The sequence below is a fragment of the Tamandua tetradactyla genome, chromosome 4, assembly GCF_023851605.1.
Source record: "Tamandua tetradactyla isolate mTamTet1 chromosome 4, mTamTet1.pri, whole genome shotgun sequence".
In the NCBI taxonomy this organism is placed as follows: domain Eukaryota; kingdom Metazoa; phylum Chordata; class Mammalia; order Pilosa; family Myrmecophagidae; genus Tamandua; species Tamandua tetradactyla.
This window is the reverse complement of record NC_135330.1, coordinates 141,164,032-141,179,993: the sequence shown is the minus strand read 5'-3', so window position 1 is coordinate 141,179,993 and position 15,962 is coordinate 141,164,032. Positions and strand designations below refer to the sequence as shown.

The following is a 15,962-nucleotide window of genomic DNA, read 5'->3' as shown; positions in this document are numbered from 1 at the left end:
CTGTAAATATGAGAATGGTTCGTTGTAAGTTATTTTTTAACAGTTTTAGTCACACACTAGACAGTCCATCCAGTGTGCAATCAGTGGCTCTTGGCGTAATCATATAGTTATTCTGCGTTCACCACAACAATATATTTGAGAACCTTCTTATTGTTTAAAAAAAAAAAAAATCCCATATCCCTCCCTTATACCCCTGTTACTGACGCTTAGCTTTGGTATGTAATACCTTTGTTACAAGGATGAAAGAATATTACATTATTGTTAACTATAGTCCTTAGTTTGCATTAATTATATAATTTTCCATATACCACCCTATTATTAACACCTGGTAATAGTGACTTACATTTTTTTTCTAGTTCATGTAAGAACTTTCTTATATTTGTACAATTCACCACAATCATCATCCACTACAGGTTTCGCTATGTTATACAGTCCCAGGTTCTATCCTCTAGCTTTCCTTCTAGTGACCCCACTCACACACACTGTTAATGACACACAGTATTTGCTATGATCACCTCTGTCCAATTCCAAACATTTATAATCAACCTTGTTAAACATTCTCTACACCTTAAGCATCAAGTGCCTATTCTCTATCTTCTTTCTATCTCCTGGTAACCAGCTCTAGATATTAACTCCCAGAGTTTGCTCATTACGATTAGTTGATGTTAGTGAGATCTTATGACACTTATACTTTTGTGCCTGGCTTATTTCACTCCACATAATGTCCTCACCGTTTATCCATGTTGTTGCATGCATCAGGACTTCGTTACTTCTTACAGGTGAATATCTCAACATATGCATATACTAAAGTTTGTGTATCTGTTCATCAGTTGATAGACACTTGGGCTGTTTACATATTTTAGCAATCCTGAATAATGCCTCTATGAAAATTGGTATGCAAATATCTGTTCACATCCCTGCTTTCAGTTCATCCGAGTATATTCCTAGTAATGGGATTGTCAGATCATATGGTAGTTCTTTACTTAGCTTCCAAAGAACCTCCGAACTGCCTTCTAAAAAGATTGAAACATTCTACATTCTCACCAGCAGTGAATAAGTGTTCCTGTTTCTCCATGTCCTCTGCAACACTTGTAGTTTTCTGTTTTGTTTTGTTTGTTTTTGATAGTGGCTATTTTTAGTAAGTATGAAATGATATCTCCTTGTGGTTTTGATTTGCATTACCCTAATAGCTAGTGATGTTGAAAACTGTTTCTTGTGCTTTTTAACCATTTGTATTGCCTCATTGAAAAAGCGTCTATCCATTTCTTTTATACCATTTTTAATTGGTTTGTCTTTTTATTGTTGAGTTGTCAGATTTCCTTATATATTCTACATACTAAACCTTTACTGGATATGTAGTTTCCAGATAGTTTCTCCATATGGGCATGCTTTTTTTTTTTTTTTTTTAACTTCCTTGACAAAGTCCTTTTGAAGCAGTGAAGTATTTACTTTTGAAGACATCCCATTTATTTATTTTTTTCTTTCATTGCTTATGCTTTGGGTTTAAGGTCTAAGAAACCACCTTCTACTATAAGACCTTTAAAATGCTCTCCTACATTTTCTTTTAGCGGTATTATGGTCTTAGTTCTAATGTGCAGGTCTTTGAACCATTTTGAGTTCATTTCTATAACGTGTGAGATGGGGGGGGTCTTCTTTCACCTATGAATATCATTCTCCCAGCGCCATCTGTTGAAGATGCTGCTCTGTCACATTTGCATGGATGTGGCTGCCTTGTCAAAAATCACTCGACCATAAGTATGAACTTTCAGTTTGATTCCATTGGTCAAAGTTTTTATTCTTTTTTGACCACTGTAGCTTTGTAAAATGCTTGAAAGTCAGCAAGTGTGAGTCTTCCAACTTCATGTTCTTTCTCAAGATGTTTTTGGCTATTCAAGACCCCTCCTCTTCCAACTAAATTTATGGATTGGTATTTCCACTTCTACAGAGTAAGCTGTTGGCATTGTGTGCATCTGTAAATCAATATGGGTAGAACTGACATCTATTTAGTCATCCAACCCATGAACATGCTATGTCCTTCCATCTATTTAGGTCTGCCTTGATTTCTTTTAGCCATGTTTTGCAGTTTTCTGGTTTGAGGTCTTATATCCTTGGTTGAATTTATTCCTGGTATTTGATTCTTCTGTTGCACTTTTAAATGGGTTTCTTCCTCACATTGCTCCTTTTACTAGTATATAAAAATACTAGTGATTTTTATTGCAGATCTTGTATCCTGCCATTTTGCTGAACTCAGTTATTAGGTCTGATCATGACAATTTATCAGCCTCTTCCTTCTGCTCATCCCTGGGGGGTAGACTGGACTAGGTTCTGGTCTACAGAGTCCTCCGAACAGTTGTTTCAGACACTCCCTTACTAGCTGACCTGGAGGACAGACTGATTCCAAATTATTAATTGCCTATACTGGCACAAAAGAATCTCTAGAGAATATCAGATAGTGGTAGTTTCAGAAGAGGCATAATGGTATGTTTATTCCTCTAATCTTTGCCACACAGCCCTGACTTCCAGAATTTTTAGAGATGAATAACTCCTTAACTTTTTTTGTTTTATATCTTCACTTCTTCATATCACATGGGCTGTGGAACATACTTTTGCCTTTGAACCGAAGTAAAATTCATTTTATTTGAGCACTTTTGCAGTTTCCCTTGAGGTAAATAATTTCCTCTGTCCCTAGCCGCAAATTAGGGGGACACTGTGAAGAAATATTTGTCGAAGCTTACCAAATTCCAGGCACTGTCTTAAATACTTTGCATGTATTATTCAGTATTTACAACTCTGTAAGGCAGGTACTTGCTTTGACACCTTTATGGAAAGGAAACCAAGTCATCAATGCCTTAAATTTCTTTTCCAGATTTATACTTAAGATGAGTGGGGCTGTGATCTGACTTTAGACCCAGGCACTTTATCATAGCCCTACTCCCTCCCATAATAGATAGTTCAGAGTATTAATAACATTAATAAATAATAAATGAAAACTGTATAAAAATGAACTTGGTTACCCTCGTTCTTTTTAACTTTTCAATTATGCTGCTCTCAGGTAATCTTATCGCTGCCGTCATCTCCCTCAGCATTCATAGATTCTGTATGAATCACAATATTTGCTCACATTTGGTTTTTGCAATGTTGTTGTTGTGTTTTTTTCCTCCCCACAAGCGTAATGCACATTTTACTCACCCAGATTTTGTTTTTAAGGATTGGAGACAATATCTTTTGCAACTTTTTCATTTCCCACAAAAAGGTATGCTGGATGAAGTGGATTTAAGGAAGTAAACTATTCTTGATTATAACAACTAAGTTATTTCTCACATCTGTCATGCTGTAATCATTTGATATTTTGGCATCATTGGTTTAATGTCAAAGTACAATGGAGCCAGTCAGGTCATCTTCTGAGGGGATCTGTCAGAAAATTTTCCAAAAAAAATGTTTAATTAGTTCACATTGGTAGTGTACATATTAGTGAAATAACATTCTTGCTGTAAAACATAGGTATCAGATAAAGTTCAATGAAATTACTTCCATACATTTTCCCATATATACACTATTCATGCATAGATTTAGACAATGTCAAAGCCCTGTTATTCTATATCAAGGTATATTTTAATTGCCCAATAAACAAGGAAAAGTAAACTGTTAAATAACCAGTGATTCACAGATACTTTGATAACTCATACTTAATCCTTCAGTGTCTGTACAGTGTCTCTAAAATATTTTAGTGTACTAGAATCATGGATTTGTAGGACAGGAAAGTGTTTTGTTCCACACTTTCCTTTACCCATGAAGAAACTAGAATCCAGAGATGATAAATGACTTGTCCATGGTTACATAAGAATAACACACATCTTATTCCCAGTGCTTTTCCATTAATTACAATCACTTGTAGGGCTTTTGAAAAATGTTAAGAATATGCAACCTCAGCAACTAGTGAAGTAAATTTGAAGAATAAATAAATCTGGGTCTTGATGAAATTATCTTCAATTTGTGACTTAGAAAAAGATTATCGTTATAGTTGAAGAAAGCACAGAATATGAAATAACAAATTATAGACTACTCTTATGCTGCTAGTAATACATTAAGTTCCATAGCAACTTCATAGTTTCTGAGTACTTGAGCTTTCTGAAATGCCCCATAAATTGCCCTCAGGTAGTCTAGACAGAAAACAAAAGAAAAATTCTTTTTTTTAAAAGAGATTAGTGTATAATGAAGAGAACTGTATAGCAAACAAATGTTTCAGTTATTACTCTAAAATTTTAAAAAGTAAATGAAAGATAGTAATTCAGTGTCTTCATATGCTATATGTATATATAGGAGTATATTTATCTGTGTAATTTTATATTGGGAAGACCTCGTTTATTTCACTTTCTCTATTTTTATTACGTAAAAATAAGCATTGACATTTCATTTTTCTGCCTTACTAACTCCCTGAATAACTTGTACTTCTGTTATCAAACATGTCTGAACAATCGAGCACAACATCCCCCATTTCATTCTGCATGGAAACAACCCACCTTCTGGTTTTCAGGATCTGGCTGAGGCCAATTCCTGACAACTGACCTCCATGATGTTATTTGGAAGCCATAATACATTGTTTTCCGCATATACGGATAAGCACCAGCAAATGCTTGGTAAAATAGAAAGGCCCTGCTTGGCATTATAATATTTAATATGTAAACCCTTATATTACATGGCAATGTGCAGACTTGTGTAAAATATGAAATAATGGAGAAAAATCATCAAAATAGTATGTTTTTAGTGTATGAACCATGTTACGGATTCTTGGAGTCTGTTGGATAGTCTCAGAGAGCTGTAGTTTATATCGACAGCTGGAAGAATCAAATATTTATTATATTGATAATTAACACAGAGTTGGGAGGCATAAATTGTAACAAACTCTTTGCTTTCTGGAGATAATATCCTTATTTAAGTATTGTCACTGGTCTATGAAATGATCTTAAACTGTACAGCCATTCCCCAAAGCAAGTTACATTACATGGGTCTTTTGATGACTTGAAGATGGGTCCTTAATTGGAGGAATTAAGAGATATATGAGAAATTTCAGTAGTAGAGCATAAGGCTGGCAATCCCATCAGAACGGCCAGAGGCTGGGAGACTTATCTTGAAAGGTGCTGATTTGTATCTATCTCATAGAGTTATTCTGAAAATTAAATAAGATAATCCATTTATGGTGCACTTCACACCACATATTAAGCAGCTAATGTTCCTCTTCTTCTGTGCCTCCAAAGGTAAACTCTGAATTTTCAGCTGCTTTACCCACTGTTGGCCAGACACCTCTCATTCATTTTTGTTCTTCTGGCAATGCTCAAGTGATTCCCCCAGTCTGACATGTGGCCCTCCCCACTGTGTCCCACCTCCCTTATCATACTAATTCTAGTTCAGCTGCTTCCCCAGGATGACTTCCCAACCACCACAGCCCCACCCCACCCCGCAGATTAGCTCCGTGCTTTGACTTCCTCTAATGTCAGTGAGCAGTAATGGGGGCACCAAGTCTGTCCCTTGTACTGTCAGGCGCCTTTGAATTCGGGTGTGTGAGTAAAGGCCTGGTCACACTAAGTAAGCAGCATGTTCCTCAAGATAGCATTGTGGATTTTAGTCCTCTGGGGCCTCCAAATTGCTGAGTATGCTGGAGCGTGGAAAGTGGGATAGGCAATAAACCTTGGTGCTAGGCAGTGCCTGGTTGGAATTCCTGGCTGGCCACTTACCAGCCATATGATCTTGGGCATTTACCTTTCCTGAGCCTTAGTTTTCTCATCGGTAAAGTGCAAATACCTTAAAGAATTTGGCAAAAATTAGAAATAATATGTTTAGTACCTAGTGCTTCAGTCCAAGGAGATGCTTAGTATATCATTTTTATTACTTAGTAGCTATTTATTTGTAAAATGATGAATAGAGGACACTTGCCAAAAAGAAAGGAAGAGATTTGTGTTTTTAAAATTTCAAGTGCCAAAGAGTCTTTGGTCATCTCTGAAAATGACAAAGTAAATAGATCAGGATTCTATACCCTAAAAACCCCACACTGAGGAAAGGAGTATCAGTGGTAGAACTCTCACCTGCCATACAGGGGACCCAGGTTCGATTCCCGGCCCATGCACTTCCCCAAAAAACAAACAAACAAAAACTCAACTAATGGTGCTGCAATAATGGGATACTTAAAAGAATGAAATGTGACCCCCGCCATATAGCATACAAAAAAAAAAAAAAGAAAAAACTCACACTGTTAAGACTATAAACATAAAACTAAGGGTTCCTTCAATAATTAGTACCTACTATTTGCATGGCATGTTTTAGACATTTGGGAGACACGGGGAAAAAGTCTCTACTCCTATGGAGCTTACATTCTGATGAGAAAGATGGATGATGAACAGAAAGATACCATATAATGTTCAGAGCAAACAAAGAAAGTGAGAGGGTATGGGTACAGGGGTATGGGAGAGGTTAGCTTGGGTGCTGGGGTGGCCTCTCTGACAAGTGTCATTTGAACAGAGACCTCAGATTAAGTGAGGCAGGAAGCTATGTGCTAATGGTGAAAACTTGTTCCAGGCTGAAGGAATAGCAGGAGCAAAGGCCCTGACTTGGAGTTTGACTTTGTACCTGGAACAGTTCAGAAGGCTGGTGTGGCTGGAGCAGAGTAAGCTAGAGGGAGAAAGATGAGGTCTGAGAGTTCCTATTTGGCCTTTTAATTGATATGAGGACTTTGAGCTTTGTCCTAAGCCATGGGCATTTTGATGGAACATCATTTGCTTAATTAAAATGGCTGGGGGCAGGTAAGGATATGGAAACAGGATTCTAATTAGAGACTCTTTTAGAAATCCAGATAAGAGATGAGTATGGCTATGAAGATAGTAGTATTCAAATGTGGGATGCATTTTAAAAGTCGAGTCATTAGGTTTTGATAGATTTTAGGTAGGAGAAGATGGTAAAACACAAATCAAGCCTGTTTTGGTGTGAGCAACCAGAATAGTGGTCCTTTCCTGAGATAGAGAAAACTGGGAAAGGAGTGGATTTGAGAGGGGAAAAAAATCACAAGTTCAGCTTTGGACATGTCAAGTTAGAGCTAGGTTAGAAATGTCTGACGTAAGCATGGAAATGAATGCTCTCACCCAGAGAAAGAGGGAAAAGAGAAGAGAGAAGTGGCCAGAGGACCAAGCTCAGGGGACTCTCCAGCATTCAGAGGTCAGGAGAGGAGGGGAACAAAGATGCGAGATGTTTTCAAGTAAGATTCAGCACATATGCACTTAGCACCTCTTCTGCTAGCCAGTCTTCTAGGTCCTTGGGATAACACATACTGAAAAGCCAGCACCCACTACTTCGTATCTGTGTAATCTTGGGCATATTGGTTCATTTCACTGCACCCCAGATTCCTCATTTGTAAAATGGAGTTAATCATTGAGGTTAGCACAAACATGAAAACAGTAGCATCGGTCATTAACAGAATATCCACTTTATTCACATAAGGTATTTTATTTTAATAAACCCTAATCCTTTTTATAACCACATAAGGCAGGTATTATTAAATGAAAAAGAAGCCAAAGCTTAGGAAAGCCAATAACTTTTTTTTCTAAGTCACAGTTAAAATCTGATCAGCAAGGTTCTTACTTTGGGAGTTTGAGACTCCCCCTCTTTCAATCCATTCACTGTTTCTGCTGAAACTAGAAACACATGTACAGCAAGTGCCCAAGGTCACAGGAAGTGCTTCTGTCTGTTTCTTTCTCTCCTTTGTCCTACCCTTCACTTAAGTGATTCTCTTTAAGGTCCAGATAAACAAATTCCTATAACTAAAACCAATCAGTAAAGCAATCACCTAGGTCATCAAGTATGTAAACTGCCAACTATAAACTTGGTATCCCTCAAAGAATTTAATGAATGGTAATTGACTGAATAAACAAAAACTGTGCATTTTTAGTCTAATTTTCTCTACAGAGTACCTGGCCTTTAGAATTACATATTGGACAACATTTAATGAACTTCCATTACCATTAAACTTAATTTATTTTATGAGCCATCTTTTGTAAAATCCCTTCAAGTTATCCTGGAAATACCCATTTTATTGTCCTGTTTCCACTACCATTTTAAAGTTTTGCCTGTTTAGCAGATGAGAAGAAAAGAGCATTCTGTGGTCTTTTAAACATCAGTCTGTTGGGTACATACCGATTCATGTTAATCATTACCTTCTCCTATCCTGCCCCTTCTCCTGCTTAAGGACATTTTGATTATCTGGTCACCCAGGCTAACCTATTGGGGTCACTTTTAATCTTCAGTAAATATGGTGCAGAAGATTTAATATTGTCATTTTGATTTATTATATACTTTCCATCTTTCCATACAAAAGATGTGCTGTATCAAGTATAAACTACAGAGAGCTCTTAGGTGTATCATTTCCCAGGTACTTAACTGTTCTGAACTACTCTTTATCTCAGCTATTTCTCAGCTACAAGACTGCCAGTAACAATATGTGCCCTGCTTACTTTTTCTGGTGACCATCTAAGTTTATTTATGGTGATATGTAACATTGTTATGCCACCTGCAGTATTTTTAAGAGTAATATACAATAGTACTCTGTTCCTGAGGATTGTAGGCAGGATTTGGCCATTAAAGAAGAAATTAGGAAAGTAGTTAACTACATAATGCTTTAAAGCTTGCAGAGTTCTATTCTGACCCTTCCTCTTAGGTGAGCAGGGACAGCTAGACTGTGCATTTGATGGGCAGCATAGCCCCGAGGCTTTAGCCTTGTGAAAAGTTAGATGAGCATAAGGCCTGTAGCAGAGATATATCAAAAACATCAAGTCCAGCCGAAGCAGACTGAGAATAAAACTGAAGTTGGGAACAAAGGGGAAATTTCTGCAAATGGGAATAATTAACATACTAAGGAATGGTTCTTGGTGTAGACATGGCATCATAGAGTCCAAAGTCAAGGAGACCAGATCACTTTCCAATTCCTTCTACAAAGCCAGGAATACTCTGATATCAAAATCAGCTAGAGCATCCAAGAGCAGAAAACTGCATGCCAAAATCCCTTACTCTATAGACTCAAAAATACTCAACCAAAATTCTAACCAAATCCTACAACATGTAGGGAAAAAAAGGATTGTTACACCATGACTAAACAGGATTTAACCCGCAAAGTTGGTTTAACATATGAAAAATCAATGTAATATACCACAGTAATAGAATAAAAAACAAAACCACATGATCATCTCAATAGACACAGAAAACAAGTTGACAGTATCCAAAACCCTTTCATGATTTTTTTAAGAAAGGATTCAACAAACCAGGAGTAGAAAGAACTTCCTCATCCCAATAAAGAACATGTACAAAACACCATTCATGTCTAATAATCATACTTAATGATGAAACTCTGAATAAGGTCATAATAATGTTCTGAAATTAGATAGGAAATTAGATAGTGGTGATGGTTGTACAACTTTGTAGATATACTAAAAATCACTGAATTGTACACCTTAAAAGGGTACATTTTATCATACGTGGATTATATCTAAATCTGTTATTAACAAAACTGAAGAAGGAGCCCAAGGTTTTAGAAGTGTGGGGATATATTGCACACTAGATTTACATGATTCTAAGTTTAATCTTCATGACAACTCCAGTATTAAAACATACATTTAGGTGGCTCAGTGGCAGAATTCTCGCCTGCCATGCCGGAAACCCAGGTTTGATTTCCAGAACTTGCCCATGCAAAAAATAAATAAATATATATGTATACATACATGCACACATTTGAAATTTGAGAATCTGGAAATCAAAGAGATTAAATGTCCAAGATACCACAGCTACGAAGTATAGGACGTATAATGCGTATCCAGGTTTTCAGAATACAATTCCTGTGCTTTTTCTGCAGAAACAGCAACAAAAATAAGGATTCTTGATTTTTTTTTCCTTTAAAGATAATATGAGCTTACTGATCATAAAACTTTAATTTAGAAATCTTCAAATTAAAACCCAGACTTAGTTTTCACATGTTTTCTCCATTTTTAAGAGCAGCTTGTTCTGGTTTTTGTTTCCTTGTTCATCATTAGTACTCTATCTAGTCCAGAAGGGACTTCTTGAGCCATACATTTAAAAAACTATATAAAATTAAAACCATATGATTTTGGCTTGGAAATTTTATTAAAATGGAAAATAAGCATACCAAATTCTGGGCTATATATTACAGCTGAGTTTCCTGGCAGCCAAAAAAAAAAATAAATACAGTGGGTCTTGTAGTTCTAAGTATCTGTTTTGTTTTTTAATAATAATAAATTTTCCAAGGAAGATTTTCCTCCATAGTAAATAAAAATAATCATACAATCTTTCTACAACCTCAGCAGGGAGTAGAAAAGTCCTAACTAGACGTCAGGAAACCTGGCTTCTGGACCCAGCTCTGCCACTCTGTGGCACTGCAGCAGTAATCAGTACAATCTTTCTGAGCCTCAGTTTCGTCACCTTCTAAATGTCTTCCAAATATGAATTTGGGTCAAGTAATCTACCTCCTTACTTTTCCAACATTAATTTAACAGAGTGGTCAAATATTAAGGAAAGTTTCCAGAAAGGGAAATTTAAAAAGCAGGTAAAATATTTCCTCTTTCAATTTGGAGGGTTTTTAATTTTTCACCAAACACATGAACATTTTATGATAGAAAAAATACCTGTTTGAGGCACCCAGACAGCCATTTTAGCCCACAAAAACTGAAGTGGAACACTGCCGATGAGTTCTACTTGGTTTTATTATTTATGTATTCCCATCCTAGCAATAAAAACCGTTTCAATAATTTATGTAAGCTTAAGTACCAGATAGTTAACTGATATAATTTCAGTGCTCTTTAATAAAAATCTCTAGTGTAACATAGACCTGGTTAATGATCAGCATAAAATAGATGGAGGCTTATTTTGACAGTCACTTCAAAAGTTTATTATATGGTTGCATTATAGTATCTCATTAGAACTGGATATTTGGAACATTTTATATATGTTTTAATATTTAAAACATGGGCTCTCATTCCTCTGCTCTTCTTTGGAATTCAGCCATGGGACTATCTTACTTGTGAATCTGCCTTATAAGATCCTCCTGATAATGCAAAAATTAACCTCCTGTATCAAATTCTGCTCGAGAGCAGTGTAGGGTGAGGCTTCCAGTGGAGGTACTTTATAATTTGCTGATGGGGTAACCCTGTGCTTCTCCTTCCCTTCCTTCCCCTTCCTACATCCAGCATCAAATATGTCAGTTTCTCGAAAGGAATGTATAAGACAACATCTTTCTTCTTCAAGAGTTTATTAGTTTACTTTTAGTTAATTAAATAAGGAGAGCTTATTTCTAATTCAGCTGTGGTTAGAGGGTCTCAAAATCCTTTGTGTTCAAGGGCCGCAGGGAAAGATAAATGTCCAGCACTGCCCTTATATGATAATAGGGAGTGATGGGCCTGAGCCAAACTCATCAGGAAAGAGTTTGTCTCAAAGGCATCTGGATTAACAAAACTAATTCTATTCTGACCTAAAACAAAAAAGAAATCTTTCTAAGGTTCAATGATGCACCAAACTAAAACTCTTGTCATAAAACATGATTAAACTCCAGTGTCTTCTGAAGAAATTCCAGGGAAAACTTTATCTGAATATTTAAGTAAATTATATGGCTTCCATTCAATGGATATGCCCAGTATAATTCAGAAAAAATATACTTTTTGCAGAGCCCTTGTGACATCCTACAATATGACTTAATTTGGGGGAGGGTGTTAAGTTTTTGCTGTGTATATGGTATACTCAAAAGTAACTATTTTGAATATACACTGTGCCTCAACTTGGCAAATTTGTCTTATCTAAATCGTCGTAAAAGTTTGCCAATAAAACCATTCATAGTTGATGACATTAATGTGCATTTTTTTCTGTTTTGATTGTCCTTAAACCTTTTGCATAATACAACCTATGCTCATACTTGCTAAAATATGGTAAACAAATTTAAAAAAAAATAGAAATATAAGCCATTTACTGTGAACTTATCTACCCACAGACTAGAAAAAAGTTAATATGTAAATCCATTGTGTCTTAGTTTTCTAGAGATTTTGGTTATTAAAATAAAGCAATGATTAAAATAAATTTTAGAGAGGATCTAAGATGGCTGATTAGGAAGAGGCTGGGCTCACTTCTTTCCCAGAAAAACAGCTAGGGGTCAGGCAGAAACTGTCAGCAACAATGAATCTGGGGTTCTGGGGATCAGGAGAAGTGCTCTATAACACCAAGGACAATACAGAATGAAGAGACAGGGATGCTATAAGAGAGGACATAAATGACTCCCCTCACCCTTGGCTTCTGGTGCCCATCCCCCACTCAGGGCAGAAAACCTTTGGTTCACCAGTTTCTGGAAGGTAGCCAGCTCCATACTGAAGAGGACAGCAAAGGTCCACTCCCCCTAGAACCGAGCAGGACATAACTTACCACTGTGGAAGCTTTTGGCCTGCAAACTTGCACTGCTGGGACCACCAGTGGGTTAAAATTGCCATACCATTGTCTGGAATCAACAGGGAGGGGAATTGATTTCTGATAGTACCATCTGCTGGCAGACCTGGAAAGTGCGCCTCTGGAAAGACATCTGAAAGGTTTTGAAGTAAGTGAATAAGGTACACGTGCCAGTTTGAAAATATTACATACCTCAGAAAAGACATGTTTTAATGCCACAATCCAGTCTTGTGGGAACAGCCGTTTCTTTTAATCCTGATTCAACACTGTATGTTAAAAACTTTCAATTAGATTATCTCCATGGAGATCATACCCAATTGTAGGTATGATCTTTTGATTAGATGGAACTATGACTCTACCCATTCCAAGTGGGTCTGGATTAAATTACTGTAGTTTTTAAAAGGGAAACATTTTGGAGAAATGCCAGAAGTGACAGAGCTGGCAGAAACTTCAGAGCCAAATTGACACAGATGCCACACCTGGAGAACAAAGACATAGATGCTTGGAGATGCTTAGAGTTCAGCAGATATCACCATGAGATGCTCAACAAGCCAGAACTTGGAAAGAGCCAAGGGAAGCCAAGAGATGAAAGCCAGCCCTGGAGAAGAAGCAAAGTGAGAAACATCTACAAGAACAGAGACTGAAAGCAACAGAGCCCAGGAGCAAGGGACCAGCCAATGCCAGCCACATGACTACCCAGCTGATGGAGGTGTTCCTGACCCATCCATCAACTTTCCTTGAATTAAGGTATCTTTTCCCGGATTCCTTAGTTTGGACAATTTTATTGGCTTAGAACTGTAAAATTATTAACTTCCCCCTTTTAAAAGTCATTCCAGTTCTGGAATATCACATTCTGGCAACTTCTAGACTAACATAATACATATGCTGACAGGCCAGAAAAGTACACCCTTGGGGGAATGCAAGCAAAGGCTTTTAGGCCTCTTTACATGACCTCCTTGGGGCACTGTGGAGCTAGTGTGTACCCCTTAACTGGCCCAGCCCAGGGTGAGTAATACAAACCAAGTGGCAAGGAAAGGCATTTTAAAAATGAGCAAATCAAAAAGTCTGAGGAGATAGAGAATCTGGAAAAGCTAATCAAAGATATTCAAACCTCCTAAACAAATTCAATGTGATGGCTAAAGAGAGGAAAGTTATTAAGACACTGAGTGAACATAAATAAGAATTTGAAAACATACAAAGAAAAATAACAGATCTTGTGGGAATGAAAGGCACAATAGATGAAGTTAAAAATGCACCAGAAACACACAATAGCAGATTTGAAGAGGGAGAAGGATCAGCAAGCTAGAAGACAGGGTGTCCGAATTCGAACAGAGAAAAGAATGAGAAAAATTGAGCAGGTCTCCAGGAACTTATGTCACGGGTGTCCCAGAAGGAGAAGAAAAGCAAAAAGGGCAAGAGGAATATTTGAATGAATAATGGCCAAGAACTTCCCAACTTTTATGAAAGGCGTGGATATCCAGGTCCAAGAAGCTCATTTTACCCCAAACTGAATAAATCCAAATAGACCCAATTCAAGATATATTGATCAGAATGTCAAATGCCAAAGGAAATAGGAGAATCTGAAAGCAGCAAGAAAACAGTGCTTCATCACACACAAGGGAGGCTCACTATGACAAAGCACTAATTTCTTATCAGAAACATGTAGGTGAGAAGGCAGTGGGGTGATATGTACAAGATCCTGACAGAGAAAAAGTACCAGCTTTTATGGCAAAGCTGCCGTTCAAAAATGGGGGGGGGGGGATTTAAAATATTCATAGATAAACAGAAACAGAGCTTTTTTTTTAATTAATTTTTTTAATTTTTTTTTAAATACCAAAAAACACCAAACAAATGCAAACATTCTTAACTTTTGATCATTCCGTTCTACATAAATAATCAGTAGTTCACAATATCATCACATAGTTGCATATTCATCATCATGATCACTTCTTGGAACATTTGCATCTATTCAGAAAGAGAAATAAAAAGAAAACAAAAAAAAATCAGACATACCTTACCCCTACCCCTCCCTTTCATTGATCACTAGCAAGAAACAGAATTTCTTAACAAGAGATCTGCCCTAAAAATACTAAAAGGAGTCCTGCAGGCTGAAAGGAAAAGACAAGAGAGAGGCTTAGACAAGATTGTAGAAATGAAGGTTATCACATCAGTAAGGATAAGTTAAAAAATAAAAAGATAAAAATAAGATAGGACATATAAAAACCAAAGAGTAAAATGAAGTAAAATACTGCCTGTACAGTAATAACATCGAATGTTGTGCACACAAACATGAATCATTGGTGTCGCAGAAGGAAAAGAGAAGAGTAAAGGGCTAGGTAGATTATTTGAGGAAATAATTGGGGAAAACTTTCCAACCCTTATAAAAGACATAAATCAAAAAAGCCCAACAAACTTGAAATAGAATAAAGAGACACATACTAATCAACCTGTCAAATGCTGAAGAGAAACAGTCCTGAAAGCAGCAAGAGAATAGCAACTCACCATATACAAGGGAAGCCAGAAAAAACTAAGTTTGGACCACTCAGCAGGCACCATGGAAATAAGGAGGCAGTTGTATGATATATTTAAGATTCAGAAAGAGAAAACCTTCCAGCCAATAATTCCTTATCCAGCTGCCTTCAAAAGTGAGGGAGAAATTAAAATGTTCACAGTCAAATGCTGAGAGTCTTTGTTAACAGGAGACTGGCCCTGCAAGAAATACTAAAGGAAGTTCTGTCCCCTGGGGGAAAAAAAAAAAAGGACAGGAGAGAGAGGACTGGAAGAGAGCACAGATGTGAAGAGTATTAATATGGGTAATCTTAAGGAAAAAAAGTAGAAGGGGTAAATATATAGATCTGACAAAAAAACAAAGGATAAGATGGTAGATTCAGGAACTTTACAGTAATAACGTTGAATGTTAATGTATTAAACTTCCCAATCGAAAGACAAGCGACTACAGAATGGATAAAAAATGTGAGCCATCTATATGCTGCTATAAGAGACTAAGCTCAGACCCAAGGATACAGATAGGTCGAAAGTAAAGTAAAAGCCTAAAAAAAATATATTCCATACAAACAGTATTCAGAAAACAGCTGGGGTAGATATACTAATATCAGCAAAATAGACCTTAAATGCAAAACTTTTATAAGAGACAAAGAAGTTCATTATATATATTAATAAAACTGATAATTCATCAAGAAGAAATAGCAATCATAAATATATATATTTATACATATATATACACACCTAAGTAAGGTACTACAAAATACCTGAGACAAACACTAGCAAAACTAAAAAGAGAAGTACATCATAATAGTTGAAATTTCAATTCAGCACACCACTCATATGAATAGATAGAAAATCTAGACAGAGAACAATAAGGAAACAAAACTGGAATAATATGCTAAAGGAACTAGACCTAGCAGATCTACAGACCAGTGCCACCCAAGACAGTAGGATGTATATTCTTCTCAAGTGTTCATGGATCA

General features: G+C 36.6%; 1 protein-coding gene and 1 long non-coding RNA gene across 7 annotated transcripts in view; one reads left to right on the top strand and one right to left on the bottom strand.

The window, feature by feature from the left end:
* The window catches only part of KLF12 (KLF transcription factor 12), a 483,475-nt gene that overhangs the window by 432,355 nt on the left and 35,158 nt on the right, over positions 1-15,962 (top strand). The gene's annotated exons all lie outside the window — the stretch shown is intronic.
* The window catches only part of LOC143681422 (uncharacterized), a 38,463-nt gene that overhangs the window by 1,870 nt on the left and 20,631 nt on the right, over positions 1-15,962 (bottom strand). Inside the window, exon 2 of one of the 2 annotated variants that reach the window (XR_013174601.1) lies at positions 3,190-3,411. This is a non-coding gene — a long non-coding RNA (uncharacterized LOC143681422). Of the gene's footprint in view, positions 1-3,189; positions 3,412-15,962 lie in introns of those variants that run through there. The other variant, XR_013174602.1, reaches the window with a different exon arrangement.